This window comes from Ranitomeya variabilis, chromosome 4 (genome assembly GCF_051348905.1).
Source record: "Ranitomeya variabilis isolate aRanVar5 chromosome 4, aRanVar5.hap1, whole genome shotgun sequence".
Taxonomy (NCBI): Eukaryota; Metazoa; Chordata; class Amphibia; order Anura; family Dendrobatidae; genus Ranitomeya; species Ranitomeya variabilis.
The window spans coordinates 689,271,176-689,289,932 of NC_135235.1; positions in this window are offsets into that span (position 1 = coordinate 689,271,176).

Genomic DNA, 18,757 nt, shown 5'->3' on the forward strand with positions numbered 1-18,757 from the left:
AGCAGCTGACATGGCACCCCACACCATCACTGACTGGGTACTTGACACTGGACTTCAGGCATTTTGGCATTTCCTTCTCCCCAGTCTTCCTCCAGACTCTGGCACCTTGATTTCCAAATGACATGCAAAATTTGCTTTCATCAGAAAAAAGTACTTGGGACCACTTAGCAACAGTCCAGTGCTGCTTCTCTGTAGCCCAGGTCAGGCGCTTCTGCCGCTGTTTCTGGTTCAAAAGTGGCTTTACCTGGGGAATGCGGCACCTGTAGCCCATTTCCTGCACACGCCTGTGCACGGTGGCTCTGGATGTTTCCACACCAGACTCAGTCCACTGCTTCCTCAGGTTCCCCAAGGTCTGGAATCGGTCCTTCTCCACAATCTTCCTCAGGGTCCGGTCACCTCTTCTCGTTGTACAGCGTTTTCTGCCACATTGTTTCCTTCCAACAGACTTACCATTGAGGTGCCTTGATACAGCACTCTGGGAACAGCCTATTTGTTGAGAAATTTCTTTCTGGGTCTTACCCTCTTGCTTGAGGGTGTCAATGATGGCCTTCTTGACATCTGTCAGGTCGCTAGTCTTACCCATGATGGGGGTTTTGAGTAATGAACCAGGCAGGGAGTTTTTAAAAGCCTCAGGTATCTTTTGCATGTGTTTAGAGTTAATTAGTTGATTCAGAAGATTAGGGTAATAGGTCGTTTAGAGAACCTTTTCTTGATATGCTAATTTATTGAGACAGGTTTTTTGGGTTATCAGGAGTTGTAGGCCAAAATCATCAGTATTAAAACAATAAAAGACCTGACAAATTTCAGTTGGTGGATAATGAATCTATAATATATGAAAGTTTAATTGTAATCATTACATTATGGTAAATAATGAAATTTAACACTATATGCTAATTTTTTGAGAAGGACCTGTATTTATGTATGTTTGTCTTCAATAAACTTTATTATATTTTATAAGCATTCTTGGTCTTCTAGTGAAGGTTTTTTTCTTGGTTTCTGTAATCATACTGACTTGAAGAATAAAGTTGTCTAATCACGAGAAATGTCATAAAAAATAAATAAAACTAATTCTTCACCTGCTGTTGCCTTGTTCATTCTGCCTCCCAAAGATCACAGTAAGGCTCTGTGCACATTTTTCCTGCGCTCTACAATAAGTGCTTACACCGGGTTTCCATGTAAATCTCTGAAATACGTGACACAGATGGAACCCCAGGCAGAAGATTCCCTATAATGAAGCAGATGGAGGCACTGTGGCCTTAGGACCTGTGATCTGGCAGTGTCCATCTTTTTAGGTGAGCAGAAAAGCTTGGTCGGCCACAGTTTTTTGCACTTCTGAAAAGAAGGACACCGCTGAACAAAGGCCAGCCAGAGTCCAGAGTAACTCTCCTACCTCAATATAGTGTATGGATTCCTCGGGGGTTTCATCTGTCAAGTCTCTCAGAGACTTAGTTGGTAGGTGCTCAGCGTAGAGCGTCCCATAAATGTGATCCTAAATGCTATGTAAAATGTTCCCAATTAAAGCTTCAACTCAATCCACAAAAAAGCAAGTCCGCACTCGGGTCCGTCATCTGTTAACGGAAATATTGGGGGGTTCCACATTACTGGTAGTGCAAAGGCTATGGAAAAGCACTGTAGTACCTCACCCTCCAAAAGAAATCCAGTGAATTCTGCACTCCCGAATTCCAAATGACCCACTTTCCCTTTTGAGCCAGTGTGCTTAATCCACATTTAACGTGCACATGTTTTGCATTTCTGTAGCGATGAGAGCCTGCCTAATTTACAGATGCTTGTCTCCAGAAGCACGAGCTGGGCATAACATACTGGTGACCACAACATACTAGGCACTATAATGTATGGGCACTACAATAACACACTAGCAATTTTCACTCATCAATATGCACTGCTGCTTGTTTTTGGAAAACACCCATGGAGTCAAAATCGTCACTGCACCTGTAGATACATTCCCTTAGGGCTATAATTTACAAAATAGGGTCACTTGTTGGGGGATTATGCTTTTCTAGCACTTAGAGTCTCTTTGTATGGAGTCTGCAAACTATTCTAGGAAAATCTGCGCTTCAGGAGGTAAATAGTGAGTCTCGCCGTGTGGTTAAGCAGTACTCTACAGCCATATATAGGGTATTTTTACATTGAGCAAAAATTCTGGGACACATTTTGGTGTAAGTTTTACCTATTTACCAGTATGAAAATGGAAAATCTGGTGTTAACACACAATCTTGGTGGGAAAATGTAATTACATTACGAAATGTAATTATTTTTTCTTCACTGCCCAATGGTATAAAATTCTTTGACACATCTGTGGTGTCAATATAATCGCTGCACCCCTAGATGAACTCATTGAGTGGTGTGTTAGGCGTTGGGATTCTCCTGTGGAGCTGGATAGATCCCAAGGTTTGTCTGGTGCTGTAGTCTCCCATTCTGGCCCGGCCGCTCCTAGTGCTGCTCAGCACAGTCATCGGTCCCAGCATCTTGCTCAGGCTCATGATATACGCTTGCTTACTGCTGGCTCTCCAGCCAAGTCTATGGTAACCAGTGATACACTGGTGCAGCCTTGTGCTCTGGAGTGTAAGTCCAGAGATCACCATACTGACCATGTCCGTGACGTGGTGTCTGCTCATTGGTGGTCGGACGTTAGCTGCTCTGGTGATGTGGCTGCTCCGGATTGGCCCGCGGGGGCGATGTCTCAACAAACTGGGCATGAGTGTTTGGGGTGGAACTTAATGTATAAAAGGGTCCCAGTGCAGCACGCTGGCGCGCTAGTATCATATATTTTTGGTGTACGTGTATGGATACTCAACCGCTCTGTTTGCACGTGTCGCTCTAACCTTTGAGAGTTCTTACATAGGCAGGAAGGGTTAGGAAAGAGTAACTTCCCCTTGGCTTAGCATCTGAAGGAGTCATGTGTGCGGTTAGCACAGTTGATTTACAGAGCAAGTCCAACACTCAGGCTATACTTCTCTGGGAAAGCAACAGGGTCTTGTACCTAGCGTCTTGTGTGTTCTCTTCCTTGATTCAGCATCTGTTTTATTACACATGTGCGGATAGCACAATTTACTTGCAGAGCAAGCTCAACCCACGTGCTATTTCGCCTGTCATGTTTAACAGGGTTTAGTACGTAGCTTACTTTAGTAGTACCACTCTGTACAGTAACTGAGCTGGGTACTCTGACTTCTGTTCACACTGTGTGGCTTTTAACACAGTGCATTTAAGCTGATCGCTTGTTTACTTCCGCCATTGTTCACTAGCAGCAGTTTGTCATCTCTGCACGATGCACCCCGGGTTGCGATTGCACTCTATTAATATTTTTATTTAGTGCAATCCGCACTAAAATGGGGTCAATTATGGGGGGTTCTGCTGGTCTGACACCTCTGGGGCTCTTCTATTGTGATATGGCACAGTCAAACCAGTCCAGCAAAATATGAACTCTAATATGGCGCTTCTTCCTTTCTGAGCTTTGAACTGTGCCTCAAAAGTAGTTTTTCTCCAGATATTGGGTAATGGTATACTCCAGGAGAAATTGCACAACAAATTGTATGGTGCAATTTCTCCTGTTTGGGGCTAAAAAACATTTTTGTGTGAACGATGTGTTATTGTTTTTTCCCCACAGCTCAATGTTATAAACTTCTGTGAAGCACCTGGGGGATCAAAGTGCTCAATGCATATCTAAATAAGTTCCCTTAGGGGTCTAGTTTCCAAAATGGTGTCACTTGTGGGGGGTTTCCACTGCTTATGCACATCAGGGGCTGGCTCTCTAAACACGACATGGCCCTTGCTAATTATGCCAGCAAATTTAGCATAAAAAAATCAAATGGTGCTTCTTCGATTCCGAGCAATGCCGTGCGCTGAAACATTGGTTTTCCCCCACATATGGCATATTTGCATGCTCAGGAGAAATTGCACAACAAATTGTATGCAACAGAAAATCAGGTGTGTCTAGCGAGTGGTAAAGTTAAAAAATAACTTTTAATGAAAATAAATTAAAAATATATCCATATATATGGTATCCAGCACTCAGTACACACTGGCTATAGAACCTAATGATGATCTACGCGTTTCGACCTGGTGGTCTTAGATCATGACTTAGGTTGTACACACCTGCTTTTCTGTTGGATTCATTGTGGCTAGTGTTGAGCATTCCGATACCGCAAGTATCGGGTATCGGACGATACTTAGCGGTATCGGAATTCCGATACCGAGATCCGATACTTGCCCGCGTATCGGATACCGGAATCGGAAGTTCCCAGGATTCAAAGTGCACAAATTTGACTGAAATCAGCCAATGAGAATGATTCCAAGTGTGGGCACATCCTGTTTAGCATAGAGGGCATGAAACTACTGGCAAGGCTGTGATTGGCTGCTGAAATGATGTCATGCTGCAGTTTAAAAGTCGCTGGCGCCATTTTGCGCTCACTCTGCTGTGAATTCAGTTAGTGACAGGACGCTGTTTGCTGACTGAGGGCCAGTTTAGAGATAGCGATTTGCTTAATTGTTCTTTTCCAAGGCTAATTTAGCAACCGCTGTGTTCACCTACTAATCACCTTGCTTTTGCCTTGTAGCGCTGTTTTCACAGCGATCTGCAAGGTCTGTGTGTGTGTGTGTGTGTGTGTGTGTGTGTGTGAGTGCAGCCCACTCTCTAGTCTGAGTGCAGCCATAGGCCATCCATAGCTGGTTGTATTCAGTTCAGGGAGGGTGGTTAATTGCCTCATACTGTTCTTTGTTTTTTTTTTTTGTTTTTTTTTAAGTAGTGCAGGCTGCTGCACATTTTTTTAAAAAATTCCTATTAGTGTCTTTCCACCCGTCTCCAGCTAACTTGTGGAAAAACACTACATAGGATAACGTAGAGGAGGGTTTTTGGGCCTTGCAGCGCCGTTTACGGCTGTCTGCACGGTCTCCGTGTGACTGCAGCTCGCCCTGTAGTCTGTGAGCAGCCATAGCCTGGTTGTCTCCAGCTCAGGGTTCTTCACTGCGTCATACCGTAAAATCAATTTTCCTTTTGTTTTAAGTAGTGCAGGCTGCTGCACATTTTTTCCAAAAATTCCTATTAGTGTCTTTCCACCCGTCTCCAGCTAACTTGTGTAAAAACACTACATAGGATAACGTAGAGGAGGGTTTTTGGGCCTTGCAGCGCCTTTTACGGCTGTCTGCACGGTCTCCGTGTGACTGCAGCTCGCCCTGTAGTCTGTGAGCAGCCATAGCCTGGTTGTATCCAGCTCAGGGTTCTTCACTGCGTCATACCGTAAAATCAATTTTCCTTTTGTTTTAAGTAGTGCAGGCTGCTGCACATTTTTTCAAAAAAATCCTATTAGTGTCTTTCCACCCGTCTCCAGCTAACTTGTGGAAAAACACTACATAGGATAACGTAGAGGAGGGTTTATGGGCCTTGCAGCGCCGTTTACGGCTGTCTGCACGGTCTCCGTGTGACTGCAGCTCTCTCTGTTGTCATTTCAGCCCCCCAAAAATAAATAAATAATAAAGTTCACCAAACACACCAGTGACACCACTTTACATTTGTGTAGGCCACATTAGCTCATATTAAAGTCTAGGCCACACTTTAGAAAATTAGTGTTTCTTATACCTGTTAGGAGTTGTTCAGGAATAAGCACACAAAGCCGTTAGTACTTTTCTGCTTATCTTTATCAGTCAACCAAGATGAAGAAGGCAGTGAGTAAGGCACGTGGGCGCGGAGCAGGGAGAGGACGTGGGGATTCTGTGCCTGCTGCAGGCACCGGTGACTCATCAGCACCCACTTTCACCAGGGAACAGTCCTTCATGCGCAGCTTTGTCGTAGAGCGCCGTACACCGCTGCTGCGTGAAGACCAAATTGAATCCGTTGTCGGATGGATGGCAGCTAATGCATCAACTTCAATTAGTGCCACATCCTCTCAGACACAGAGCACTGGAGAGCAGCCATCTGTCTCTTCACCACCTGCCAAATTGCCCAGGCAGACAGAGATCCCAGGACAGGAGCCGTCTCTACTTCTTTTCTCTGAATCTCTTGGCTTGGAAACAGGGGGCCAGCCAAGCAGCATTGGAGAAATGGAAGAAGAGGCAGGGTGCAGTGATGCCCAACAGCTTTTTCTCTCTTCCTCTGAAGAGGCGGGTGGGCCAGTGCCTCCGGTCACCACATCGCAGGCCGCATCCGCTAATGATGACACTCAGGTGCCACTTTCAGGTGCGTGCTCTGCTGCTGAGACTACCCAGGAGGAGCAGTTGGGGGCAGAGGGTAGTGTAGATGATGAGGTCCTTGACCCATCTTGGCGTGAGGGACAGGAAGGTGGTGGGAGCAGCTCTGAGGAAGAGATTCCCCGTACGGCCCAAAGAGGGAGAGGGAGAGGGAGGGGGAAGACTGCGGATCCTGCAACCTCCGCTTTGGCACCCGTTAGGAGCATGTCTCTTCCAAAAGCCAAAAAGGGCGCTCCCAAGACTTGCAGTGCCTGGTCCTTTTTTGACACAGTTGCAGATGACATTTGCTATGTCAAATGCAAGGTGTGTCATCACAAAGTCAAAAGAGGTCGAAATGTCAGCAACCTCAATACCTCCAACATGTGGAAACATGTGCGCACCAGGCACGCGGCGGAATTAGAAAAACACACTGAAGAGCTAGGCCAACCAACAGCGGCAGCTACCACCTCTTCAGCTCGTGTTGCCTCTTCCTCCAGCTCACACGCAGCTGGTTCGGCTTCCTCCCAGGATCGCCGTGGAAGAACCTCTGGCCCTGTTGTCCAGAGACCCGCTGTAATTCCACCCGCAGCACCACTTTCCCAGTCATCCACACACTCCCAGCCCAGTCTACAGCCATCGGTAGTACAGGCATGGGAGAAAAGGCGGCCTTTCTCGTCCAACCACCCACGAGCACAGGCTCTGACTGCAGGCATTGCCAAACTTCTGTCACTGGAAATGCTGTCATTCAGGCTGGTGGAGACTGACAGCTTCCGTGACTTTATGTCATTGGCAGTCCCCCAGTACAATGTGCCCAGCCACTTTTACTTCAGCAGGCAAGCCGTCCCTGCCCTGCACAAGCATGTGGAGGGACACATAAAACACGCGCTACTGAACGCCGTCAGTAGCAAGGTCCACCTCACCACCGATGCGTGGACCAGTCAACATGGACAGGGGCGATACCTTTCCCTCACTGCCCATTGGGTTAATGTCGTTGAGCCGGGTACAGATCGTGCGAGTGGCGCAGGACGTGTCCTGCCCACTCCAAGGATTGCAGGAATCCATTCTGTACGCATTGACTCCTCCTCTTACACCAGTTCCTCAGAATCATCGCTGCAGGAGCCGTCACAGTCCACCTCCACATGGACCCGTGATGAACGTTTACCTGTTACGACTGACATGAGCACAGCCGTGGCCAAACGTCAACAGGCCGTCTTGAAATTAATTTCTTTGGGGAATCGAAGCCACACAGCGCAGGAGCTCTGGAATGCCATCAAGCAGGAGAGCGATGTGTGGTTTGTGCCAGCGAATCTCCAGCCAGGCATGGTAGTGTGTGATAATGGCCGAAATCTGGTGGCAGCTCTGGGCCTCGGCAACCTCACTCACATCCCATGTCTGGCACATGTGCTCAATTTGGTTGTGCAGAGTTTTTTGAGGGACTATCCGGATCTTGATGCACTGATGAGCAAGGTCCGCCTAGAGTATGCTCAGTTGCGGCGTTCCAGCACGGCAAAAGCGCGCATTGCGGCTCTGCAGCGCCGACACCACCTGCCGGAACATCGCATCATATGTGACCTACCTACCAGGTGGAATTCCACGTTACATATGTTGGAGCGGTTGTGTGAGCAGCAGCAAGCTGTAATGGAGTACCAGCTGCATCAGGCGCAAAGAAGTCGCACTCCGCGCCGTTCAGACTTCACAACCACAGAGTGGGCCACTATGAATGACGTCTGCCAGGTTTTGCGTCCCTTCGATTATTCCACGCGGATGGCGAGTGCAGATGATGCACTAGTCAGCATGACTGTCCCCCTTATCTGCCTGCTTGAAAAATCACTGCAAGCGCTAAGGGATGATGTTGTGGAAGAGGTGGAGGATGAGGATTCACCATTTCCATCATCTTCTGGACAGTCAGCGCCACGTGGTTCCTCACAAACGCGTAGGCAGGGGACAGTTTGTGAGGAGGAGTCAATGGAGGAGGAAGACATCTGTCCAGAGGAGGGAGTTACACAATTGTCCAGTACTCAGTGTGTACAGTGAGGGTGGGGTGATGACGAGCGGGCAGAGATCACGCCTCCAGCAGGGGACAGCGTTTCTTGGGCAGTTGGCAGTCTGCAGCACATGGTGGATTATATGCTGCAGTGCCTGAGAAACGACCGCCGCATCGCCCACATTCTCAACATGTCTGATTATTGGGTGTTCACCCTCCTCGATCCTTGCTACCGGGACAACGTAGAAAGCCTCATCACACCGTTGAACCGGGAGCGAAAAATGCGGGAGTACCAAGACACACTGGTGAATTCCATCATCTTCTCCATTCCAACTGAGAGAAGTGCTGCTAGTGCATTACAAAGCAGCTCAGTGCGTCCAGGCAGTGGTGGAGGCTCTGCACAAAGAGGGAGCAGAAGCAGTGCCTCTGCCCAAGGCAAGACCAGTATGGCCCAACTGTGGCACAGTTTTCTGTGCCCGCCACAAAAGTCTACACCATCACAGACGGCTCCAGTCAGCAGGAGGCAACGGTTCCGTCAGATGGTGACAGACTACATGTCTTGCCCTCTTGCTGTACTCCCAGACGGCTCTTCCCCTTTCAAGTTTTGGGTCTCAAAGCTGGATACATGGCCAGAGCTAAGCCAGTATGCATTGAAGGTGCTGGCTTGCCCTGCGGCTAGTGTATTATCGGAACGCGTCTTTAGTGCTGCAGGTGGTGTACTAACTGACCGTCGCATGCGACTATCCTCCGATAACGTTGACCGGCTTACTTTCCTGAAAATGAACAAGGCCTGGATCTCGCAGGAATTTGCCACTCCTCTTCCTGATTAAATAATTAGTTGACTGTCTACGTTATCCAGGTCTCCTGTTGTGTTCATCTTTCTACCACCTGAACTTAAATTCCTGGGCTCCAACACCACCAGTTGAGGCTCATAAGTGCCGTCTGCACAGTCAAAACATACGACCCAGTGTTATTGGGTTTCAGTAATGTCAGCTGATCCCCAGCTGTGTAGCCGGCAATGTGTCCAGCGACCGCCACGCTGACACAACAACCGAAATGTAAGGGGACCTGTCCCCCCCCCCCCCAAGGCGTTTGTTACTGAAAGAGCCACCTTGTGCAGCAGTAATGATGCACCAGGAAAAGGTAGCTATTTTTGTTTAGCTCCTTGCACACGCAGAACTTAACACTTATAAAATGTGTCCACTGATACCGTAAAACCGTCCCGGAGGTGGGACTTTCCTTCGTAATGTGACGCAGCACAGCCGTCATTCTTACCCCCCCCGGCGCCGTTCGCCGGCTCCTCAGCGTTGTTTGATTCTGTCTCAAAGCCTGTGCTGTTATGTTATCCCTTGGCCAGGCACACTTAGCACTGCCCCTCTTCTGACATCATTTGGTGTCATGCTGGCTGCGCCTGTGCGGCCGCGCTGGCCGAGAGCCCGCCTCGCAGTGTCTTCTGATTTAATCCCACTGCGGGCCTGAGATCCATGGACATGCGCAGTGCATATCTGAACCTCCGCCTCTCACTCATCTCCCTATGCCTTCTTCAGACTGTGCGCCGTCAGCTGATCACTAATAGCATGCCACGGCCGTGACGCCGCACAGTCTGAAGAAGCCGTAGGGAGGGGAGTGAGAGGCGAGGATATGCACTGCGCATGGCCACGGATCCCAGGCCCGCGGTGGGATTACATTAGACGACACTGCGAGGCGGGCTCTCGGCCAGTGCAGCCGCACAGGCGCAGCCAGCCTGACACCAAATGATGTCAGAAGATGGGCAGCGCTAAGTGTGCCTGGCCAAGGGATAACATAACAGCGCAGGCTCCGGGACGGAATCAAACAACGCTGAGGAGCCGGGGCACGGCGCCGAGGGGGTAGGAATGACAGCTGTGCTGCGTCATATTACGAAGGAAAGTCCCACCTCCGGGACGGTCTCACGGTTTCAGGGGACACATTTTATAAGTGTTTAGTTCTGTGTTTGCAAGGAGCATAATGAAAAGAGCCACCTTTTCCTTTTGCATCTTTTGTGCTGCACAAGCTGGCTCTTTCAGCTACAAACGCCTTGGGGGGGGGTTAAAGGTTCCCTTTCGACTTTCTCCAATCAGGCTTCGGCCTACATTGTGTTCCTCTGCTTCTCCTGCTGTCCCTGGGCTCCAACACCGCTAGTTGTTGCCTGGTAGTGCTGTACGCACAGTCAACAGTCGCTCCTCTGTTATTGGGGTTCAGTAACGTCAGCTGTTCCCCAGCTGTGTGTGTGGCAATCCCTCCTATCTCCTCCACCACCTCCTCCTCCTGTCCCTGGGCTCCAACACCACTAGTTGCTGTCCAGAAGTGCTGTCCGCACAGAGCCAAACACCTCGCCAATGTGTTAGTGGGGTTCAGCACCGCCAGCTGTTCCCCTGCTGTGTGTGTGGCAATCCCTCCTATCTCCTCCACCTCCTCCTCCTCCTGTCCCTGGGCTCCAACACCGCTAGTTGCTGTCCAGAAGTGCTGTACGCACAGTCAACAGTCGCTCCTCTGTTATTGGGGTTCAGTAACGTCAGCTGTTCCCCAGCTGTGTGTGTGGCAATCCCTCCTATCTCCTCCACCTCCTCCTCCTCCTGTCCCTGGGCTCCAACACCGCTAGTTGTTGCCTGGTAGTGCTGTACGCACAGTCAACAGTCGCTCCTCTGTTATTGGGGTTCAGTAACGTCAGCTGTTCCCCAGCTGTGTGTGTGGCAATCCCTCCTATCTCCTCCACCTCCTCCTCCTCCTGTCCCTGGGCTCCAACACCGCTAGTTGCTGTCCAGAAGTGCTGTCCGCACAGAGCCAAACACCTCGCCAATGTGTTAGTGGGGTTCAGCACCGCCAGCTGTTCCCCTGCTGTGTGTGTGGCAATCCCTCCTATCTCCTCCACCTCCTCCTCCTCCTGTCCCTGGGCTCCAACACCGCTAGTTGTTGCCTGGTAGTGCTGTACGCACAGTCAACAGTCGCTCCTCTGTTATTGGGGTTCAGTAACGTCAGCTGTTCCCCTGCTGTGTGTGTGGCAATCCCTCCTATCTCCTCCACCTCCTCCTCCTCCCGTCCCTGGGCTCCAACACCGCTAGTTGTTGCCTGGTAGTGCTGTACGCACAGTCAACAGTCGCTACTCTGTTATTGGGGTTCAGTAACGTCAGCTGTTCCCCAGCTGTGTGTGTGGCAATCCCTCCTATCTCCTCCACCTCCTCCTCCTCCTGTCCCTGGGCTCCAACACCGCTAGTTGCTGTCCAGAAGTGCTGTCCGCACAGTCCCAACCGTCGCTCCTCTGTTATTGGGGTTCAGTAATGTCAGCTGTTCCCCTGCTGTGTGTGTGGCAATCCCTCCTATCTCCTCCACCTCCTCCTCCTCCTGACCCTGGGCTCCAACACCGCTAGTTGTTGCCTGGTAGTGCTGTACGCACAGTCAACAGTCGCTCCTCTGTTATTGGGGTTCAGTAACGTCAGCTGTTCCCCAGCTGTGTGTGTGGCAATCCCTCCTATCTCCTCCACCTCCTCCTCCTCCTGTCGCTGGGCTCCAACACCGCTAGTTGCTGTCCAGAAGTGCTGTCCGCACAGAGCCAAACACCTCGCCAATGTGTTAGTGGGGTTCAGCACCGCCAGCTGTTCCCCTGCTGTGTGTGTGGCAATCCCTCCTATCTCCTCCACCTCCTCCTCCTCCTGTCCCTGGGCTCCAACACCGCTAGTTGCCGTCCAGAAGTGCTGTCCGCACAGAGCCAAACACCTCGCCAATGTGTTAGTGGGGTTCAGTAATGCCTGCTGCTCCCCTGCTGTGTATACGGCAACGTGTCCTGCGAACGCCACGCAGGCACAACAAGTTAAATGTAAGGGAACCTGTCCCCCCCCCCCCCAGGCGTTTGTTACTGAAGGAGCCACCTTGTGCAGCAGTAATGATGCAAAGGGAAAAAGTGCCTCTTTTCGTGGTGCTCCTTGCACATGCTGAACCTAACACTTTTGAAATGTGTCCCCTCACACGGTTAAACCGTCCGGTCGGTGGAACTTTCCTTTGTCATGTGACGCAGCACAGCCGTCATTCTTACCCCCTTGGCGCCGTGCGCCTCCTCCTCAGCGTTGTTTGAATCTGTCCCGGAGTCTGCGCTGTTATGTTATCCCTTGGCCAGGCACACTTAGCGCTGCCCGTCTTCTGACATCATTTGGTGTCAGGCTGGCTGCGCCTGTGCGGCCGCGCTGGGCGAGATCCCGCCTCATAGTGTCTTCTGATTTAATCCCACTGCGGACCTGTGATCCATGGACATGAGCAGTGCATATCTTAACCTCCGCCTCTCACTCTTCTCCCTATGCCTTCTTCAGACTGTGCGCCGTCAGCTGATCCCTAATAGCATGCCACGGCCGTGACGCCGCACAGTCTGAAGAAGCCGTAGGGAGGGGAGTGAGAGGCGAGGATATGCACTGCTCATGCCCATGGATCACAGGTCCGCAGAGTGATTACATTAGATGACACAGCGAGGCGGGATCTTGCCCAGCGCGGCCGCACAGGCGCAGCCAGCCTGACACCAAATGATGTCAGAAGACGGGCAGCGCTAAGTGTGCCTGGCCAAGGGATAACATAACAGCGCAGACTCTGGGACAGATTCAAACAACGCTGAGGAGGAGGCGCACGGCGCCAAGGGGGTAAGAATGACGGCTGTGCTGCGTCACATGACAAAGGAAAGTTCCACCGACCGGACGGTTTAACCGTGTGAGGGGACACATTTCAAAAGTGTTAGGTTCAGCATGTGCAAGGACCATAATTAAAAGAGCTAAGTTTACCTTTTCCAGCATTAGTGCTGTACAAGATGGCTCTTTCAGCTACAAACGCCTGGGGGGGGGTTAAATGTTCCCTTTCAACTTGCTCCAGTGCAGGCTTCGGCCTACACTCTGCTCCTCCTGCTGACCCTGGGCTCTAACACCGCCAGTTGGGGCCCGGATGTGCTAGCTGCACAGAGCCAAACACCTCGCCAATGTGTCAGTGGGGTTCAGCACCGCCAGCTGTTCCCCTGCTGTGTAGCCGGCAACGTGTCCTGCAACAGCCACGCAGACACAACAGACCCAAAGCTGCCGCCAGTGCAGGCTTCTGCCTACACTCTGCTCCCTCTCCTCCTCCTGCTGACCCTGGGCTCTAACACCGCCAGTTGGGGCCCAGATGTGCTAGCTGCACAGAGCCAAACACCTCGCCAATGTGTCAGTGGGGTTCAGCACCGCCAGCTGTTCCCCTGCTGTGTAGCCGGCAACTTGTCCTGCAACAGCCACGCAGACACAAGAACTGAAATTGAAGGGAACCTGTCCCCCCTCCCCCAGGCGTTTCTATGTTTTACAGCCACCTTGTACGGCAGTAATGCTGCATGTGTGCAAGGTGGCTCAGAAACTTATTCTCCTCGCACATGTGGAACTGAACAACACGTCTAAAATGTGTCCTCTGTGACCATTTAACCGTCCCGGAGGTGTGACTTTCCTTTGTAATGACACGCTGCAACCCCCTTGGTAGCGCTGCCCGTCTTCTGGCATCATTGTTTGGCTGCCTGCGCCTCTGCGGCCGCCCTGACCCACACAACGCCCCTCGGTGTCTTATTTATTTGGACTGCGAGGGTGTGATTGATGGGCATGAGCAGTGCATATGTTCGCCTGTCCCTCATCTCCTTCCGCCTTCTTCAGACTGTGCGGCTTCATGGCCGTGGCATGCGATAAGGGATCAGCTGACGCCGCACAGTCTGAAGCGGGTGTAAGGAACCGAGTGTGAGAGGCGAACATATGTACTGCGCCAGGCCATGAATCCCAGCCCTGCAGTGTTTTAACTATGTAAAGACACTGCGGGGCTGGGATTCATGGGCATCGCAAACCGCAACGGCTGACATTAAATGATGTCAGAAGATGGGCAGCGCTAACAGCGCAAGGCCAAGGGATAACACGACAGCGCAGACTCCTGTGCAGCAAATAACGACGCTCAGGAGGCCGCACCCAGCACCGAGGTGGGATTCTTGACATCTGTGCTGCGTCTCATTACGAGGGGAACTCTCTCCTCCAACACAGTTTGACTGTATAAAGGGCTAAATGTTATACGTGTTTCATTCAGCGTGTGCAAGGAGCAAAATTAAAAGAGCAACCTTTGACTTGTGCAGCAGTACTGCTGCATAAGCTGTGGCTCTTCTAGTTTGTAACACCTGAGGGGGGTTAAAGGTTACCTTTGAAATTGGTTCAATTAGGCTTCGGCCTACACTCCGCTCCCCCTGCTCCTCCTGCTGACCCTGGGCTCTAACACCGCCAGTTGGGGCCCAGATGTGCTAGCTGCACAGAGCCAAACACCTCGCCAATGTGTCAGTGGGGTTCAGCACCGCCAGCTGTTCCCCTGCTGTGTAGCCGGCAACGTGTCCTGCAACAGCCACGCAGACACAACAGACCCAAAGCTGCCGCCAGTGCAGGCTTCGGCCTACACTCTGCTCCCTCTCCTCCTCCTGCTGACCCTGGGCTCTAACACCGCCAGTTGGGGCCCAGATGTGCTAGCTGCACAGAGAAAAACACCTCGCCAATGTGTCAGTGGGGTTCAGCACCGCCAGCTGTTCCCTTGCTGTGTAGCCGGCAACGTGTCCTGCAACAGCCACGCAGACACAAGAACTGAAATTGAAGGGAACCTGTCCCCCCTCCCCCAGGCGTTTCTATGTTTTACAGCCACCTTGTACGGCAGTAATGCTGCATGTGTGCAAGGTGGCTCAGAAACTTATTCTCCTCGCACATGTGGAACTGAACAACACGTCTAAAATGTGTCCTCTGTGACCATTTAACCGTCCCGGAGGTGTGACTTTCCTTTGTAATGACACGCTGCAACCCCCTTGGTAGCGCTGCCCGTCTTCTGGCATCATTGTTTGGCTGCCTGCGCCTCTGCGGCCGCCCTGACCCACACAACGCCCCTCGGTGTCTTATTTATTTGGACTGCGAGGGTGTGATTGATGGGCATGAGCAGTGCATATGTTCGCCTGTCCCTCATCTCCTTCCGCCTTCTTCAGACTGTGCGGCTTCATGGCCGTGGCATGCGATAAGGGATCAGCTGACGCCGCACAGTCTGAAGCGGGTGTAAGGACCCGAGTGTGAGAGGCGAACATATGTACTGCGCCAGGCCATGAATCCCAGCCCTGCAGTGTTTTAACTATGTAAAGACACTGCGGGGCTGGGATTCATGGGCATCGCAAACCGCAACGGCCGACATTAAATGATGTCAGAAGATGGGCAGCGCTAACAGCGCAAGGGATAACACGACAGCGCAGACTCCTGTGCAGCAAATAACGACGCTCAGGAGGCTGCGCCCAGCACCAAGGTGGGATTTTTGACAGCTGTGCTGCGTCTCATTACGAAGGGAACTCACGCCTCCAAAACAGTTTGACTGCTTAAGGGCCTAAATGTTATACGTGTTTCTTTCTGCGTGTGCAAGGAGCAAAATTAAAAGAGCAACCTTACACTTGTGCAGAATTACTGCTGCCCAAGCTGTGGCTCTTGTTGTTTTTAACCCCTGAGGGGGGGTTAAAGGTTACCTTTGAAATTGGTTCAATTAGGCTTCGGCCTACACTCTGCTCCACCCGCAGAGCCCGGGCTCCAACACCGCCAGTCGGGGCCCGGATGTGCTAGCTGCACAGAGCCAAACACCTCGCCAATGTGTCAGTGGGGTTCAGCACCGCCAGCTGTTCCCCTGCTGTGTAGCCGGCAATGTGTCCTGCAACAGCCACGCAGACAAAACAGACCCAAAGCTGCCGCCAGTGCAGGCTTCGGCCTACACTCTGCTCCCCCTGCTCCTCCTGCTGACCCTTTGCTCCAACACTGCTAGTTGGGGCTCTAGGAAGACAAGCTTGAATAGGTCCCCGTCCTGGTTCCAGCACCGTCAGCTGGTTCCGGGCAGAGCCTTTGGCTTAGGTGCCTCCTTCTGGGTATCCGAGTTCCACCAACGTCAGGTGGTCCTTGGTAGTGCTTTCAGGCACGGGTACCTCCTGCTTAGTAACCGGGTTCCAGTAACGTCAGCTGGTCCTCGGTAGTTCCATTGGCTCTTGGACCTTCGGCTACCCATCCGGGTTCCAGTACCATCAGCTGGTTCTCGGCAGTGTCTTTTGCTCTTGTACCTTCTGCTCCCCATCCTGGTTCCAGTACCGTCAGCTGGTTCCGGGCAGACCCTTTGGCTTAGGTGCCTCCTTCTGGGTATCCGAGTTCCACCAACGTCAGGTGGTCCTTGGTAGTGCTTTCAGGCACGGGTACCTCCTGCTTAGTAACCGGGTTCCAGTAACGTCAGCTGGTCCTCGGTAGTTCCATTGGCTCTTGGACCTTCGGCTACCCATCCGGGTTCCAGTACCGTCAGCTGGTTCTCGGCAGTGTCTTTTGCTCTTTTACCTTCTGCTCCCCATCCTGGTTCCAGTACCGTCAGCTGGTTCCGGGCAGAGCCTTTGGCTTAGGTGCCTCCCTCTGGGTATCCGAGTTCCACCAACATCAGGTGGTCCTTGGTAGTGCTTTCAGGCACGGGTACCTCCTGCTTAGTAACCGGGTTCCAGTAACGTCAGCTGGTCCTCGGTAGTTCCATTGGCTCTTGGACCTTCGGCTACCCATCCGGGTTCCAGTACCGTCAGCTGGTTCTCGGCAGTGTCTTTTGCTCTTTTACCTTCTGCTCCCCATCCTGGTTCCAGTACCGTCAGCTGGTTCCGGGCAGAGCCTTTGGCTTAGGTGCCTCCCTCTGGGTATCCGAGTTCCACCAACGTCAGGTGGTCCTTGGTAGTGCTTTCAGGCACGGGTACCTCCTGCTTAGTAACCGGGTTCCAGTAACGTCAGCTGGTCCTCGGTAGTTCCATTGGCTCTTGGACCTTCGGCTACCCATCCGGGTTCCAGTACCATCAGCTGGTTCTCGGCAGTGTCTTTTGCTCTTGTACCTTCTGCTCCCCATCCTGGTTCCAGTACCGTCAGCTGGTTCCGGGCAGACCCTTTGGCTTAGGTGCCTCCTTCTGGGTATCCGAGTTCCACCAACGTCAGGTGGTCCTTGGTAGTGCTTTCAGGCACGGGTACCTCCTGCTTAGTAACCGGGTTCCAGTAACGTCAGCTGGTCCTCGGTAGTTCCATTGGCTCTTGGACCTTCGGCTACCCATCCGGGTTCCAGTACCGTCAGCTGGTTCTCGGCAGTGTCTTTTGCTCTTTTACCTTCTGCTCCCCATCCTGGTTCCAGTACCGTCAGCTGGTTCCGGGCAGAGCCTTTGGCTTAGGTGCCTCCCTCTGGGTATCCGAGTTCCACCAACATCAGGTGGTCCTTGGTAGTGCTTTCAGGCACGGGTACCTCCTGCTTAGTAACCGGGTTCCAGTAACGTCAGCTGGTCCTCGGTAGTTCCATTGGCTCTTGGACCTTCGGCTACCCATCCGGGTTCCAGTACCGTCAGCTGGTTCTCGGCAGTGTCTTTTGCTCTTTTACCTTCTGCTCCCCATCCTGGTTCCAGTACCGTCAGCTGGTTCCGGGCAGAGCCTTTGGCTTAGGTGCCTCCCTCTGGGTATCCGAGTTCCACCAACGTCAGGTGGTCCTTGGTAGTGCTTTCAGGCACGGGTACCTCCTGCTTAGTAACCGGGTTCCAGTAACGTCAGCTGGTCCTCGGTAGTTCCATTGGCTCTTGGACCTTCGGGTAGCCATCTGAGTTCCAGTTCCATCAGCTGTTTCTCGGCATTTTCTCAGCCTTCTTGTACCTTCTGCTACATTTCCAAGTTCAAGAGACTAAAGACTATGACCCGGAAGACCACCCCTAAGATGACGACGACACCAGAGATGACAATCACCGAGATGACGACGACCCTGGAGACGATGACCCTGAAGACCACCCCGATGACGACGACCCTGGAGACGACGACGACCTGGAAGACCGAGAAGCAGATGAACAAGAGGCTGCAGAACAAAGAGCAGAAGAACATTAAGCATAAGACTAAATATCAGAGCAAAAGATATTATCTAAATTTTAAGCAGAAGAAGACTAAGCAGTGTATGGGGGTGAGTCCGTTCCTCCTCGTGGTGCCCCTGGATAAAGCCTGATGCTGCAGGCCAAACTGAACGCGGACAAATGTAACTCTTTTGTGACAGGCAGAACGGAAGGTGTAATCTTCAAACTTTTATAGATAACAACTACGGGAATGCCTGTCACAAATAAGAATATGATGAAAAAGTTGAATATGAAGAAGATAATAATTGAATAAAAAGAATATGAACAATGTAACCAAAAAAATAATAGGTAGAAGATGAAGAAGAAGATGAAGAAGGTGATGTCAAAGAAGCTGATGATGAGGATAATGAAGAAGAAAGTGTGGGAGAAGTAAAAAAGAAGGTGAAGGGCGTGGAAGTAGTGAAACATCAATATCTGACAAAATAAATAAAAAATTAACATAGTCAAAATCTTTCTAACACCGAACGTCATAAAAAAAAATATAAAAATCCTGCTATTCTATTTGATTGGGCTAAACCTCTGTGCCTTTAATGTCTCCGCCACCTCCCTCAATACATCCTACATTATTCTTAGTTGTTTTCCTTCATGTAGAATTAACCTACAAGGAAATAAAGGGTTTAGTTTAATTCCGATATTTTCGTCCCATT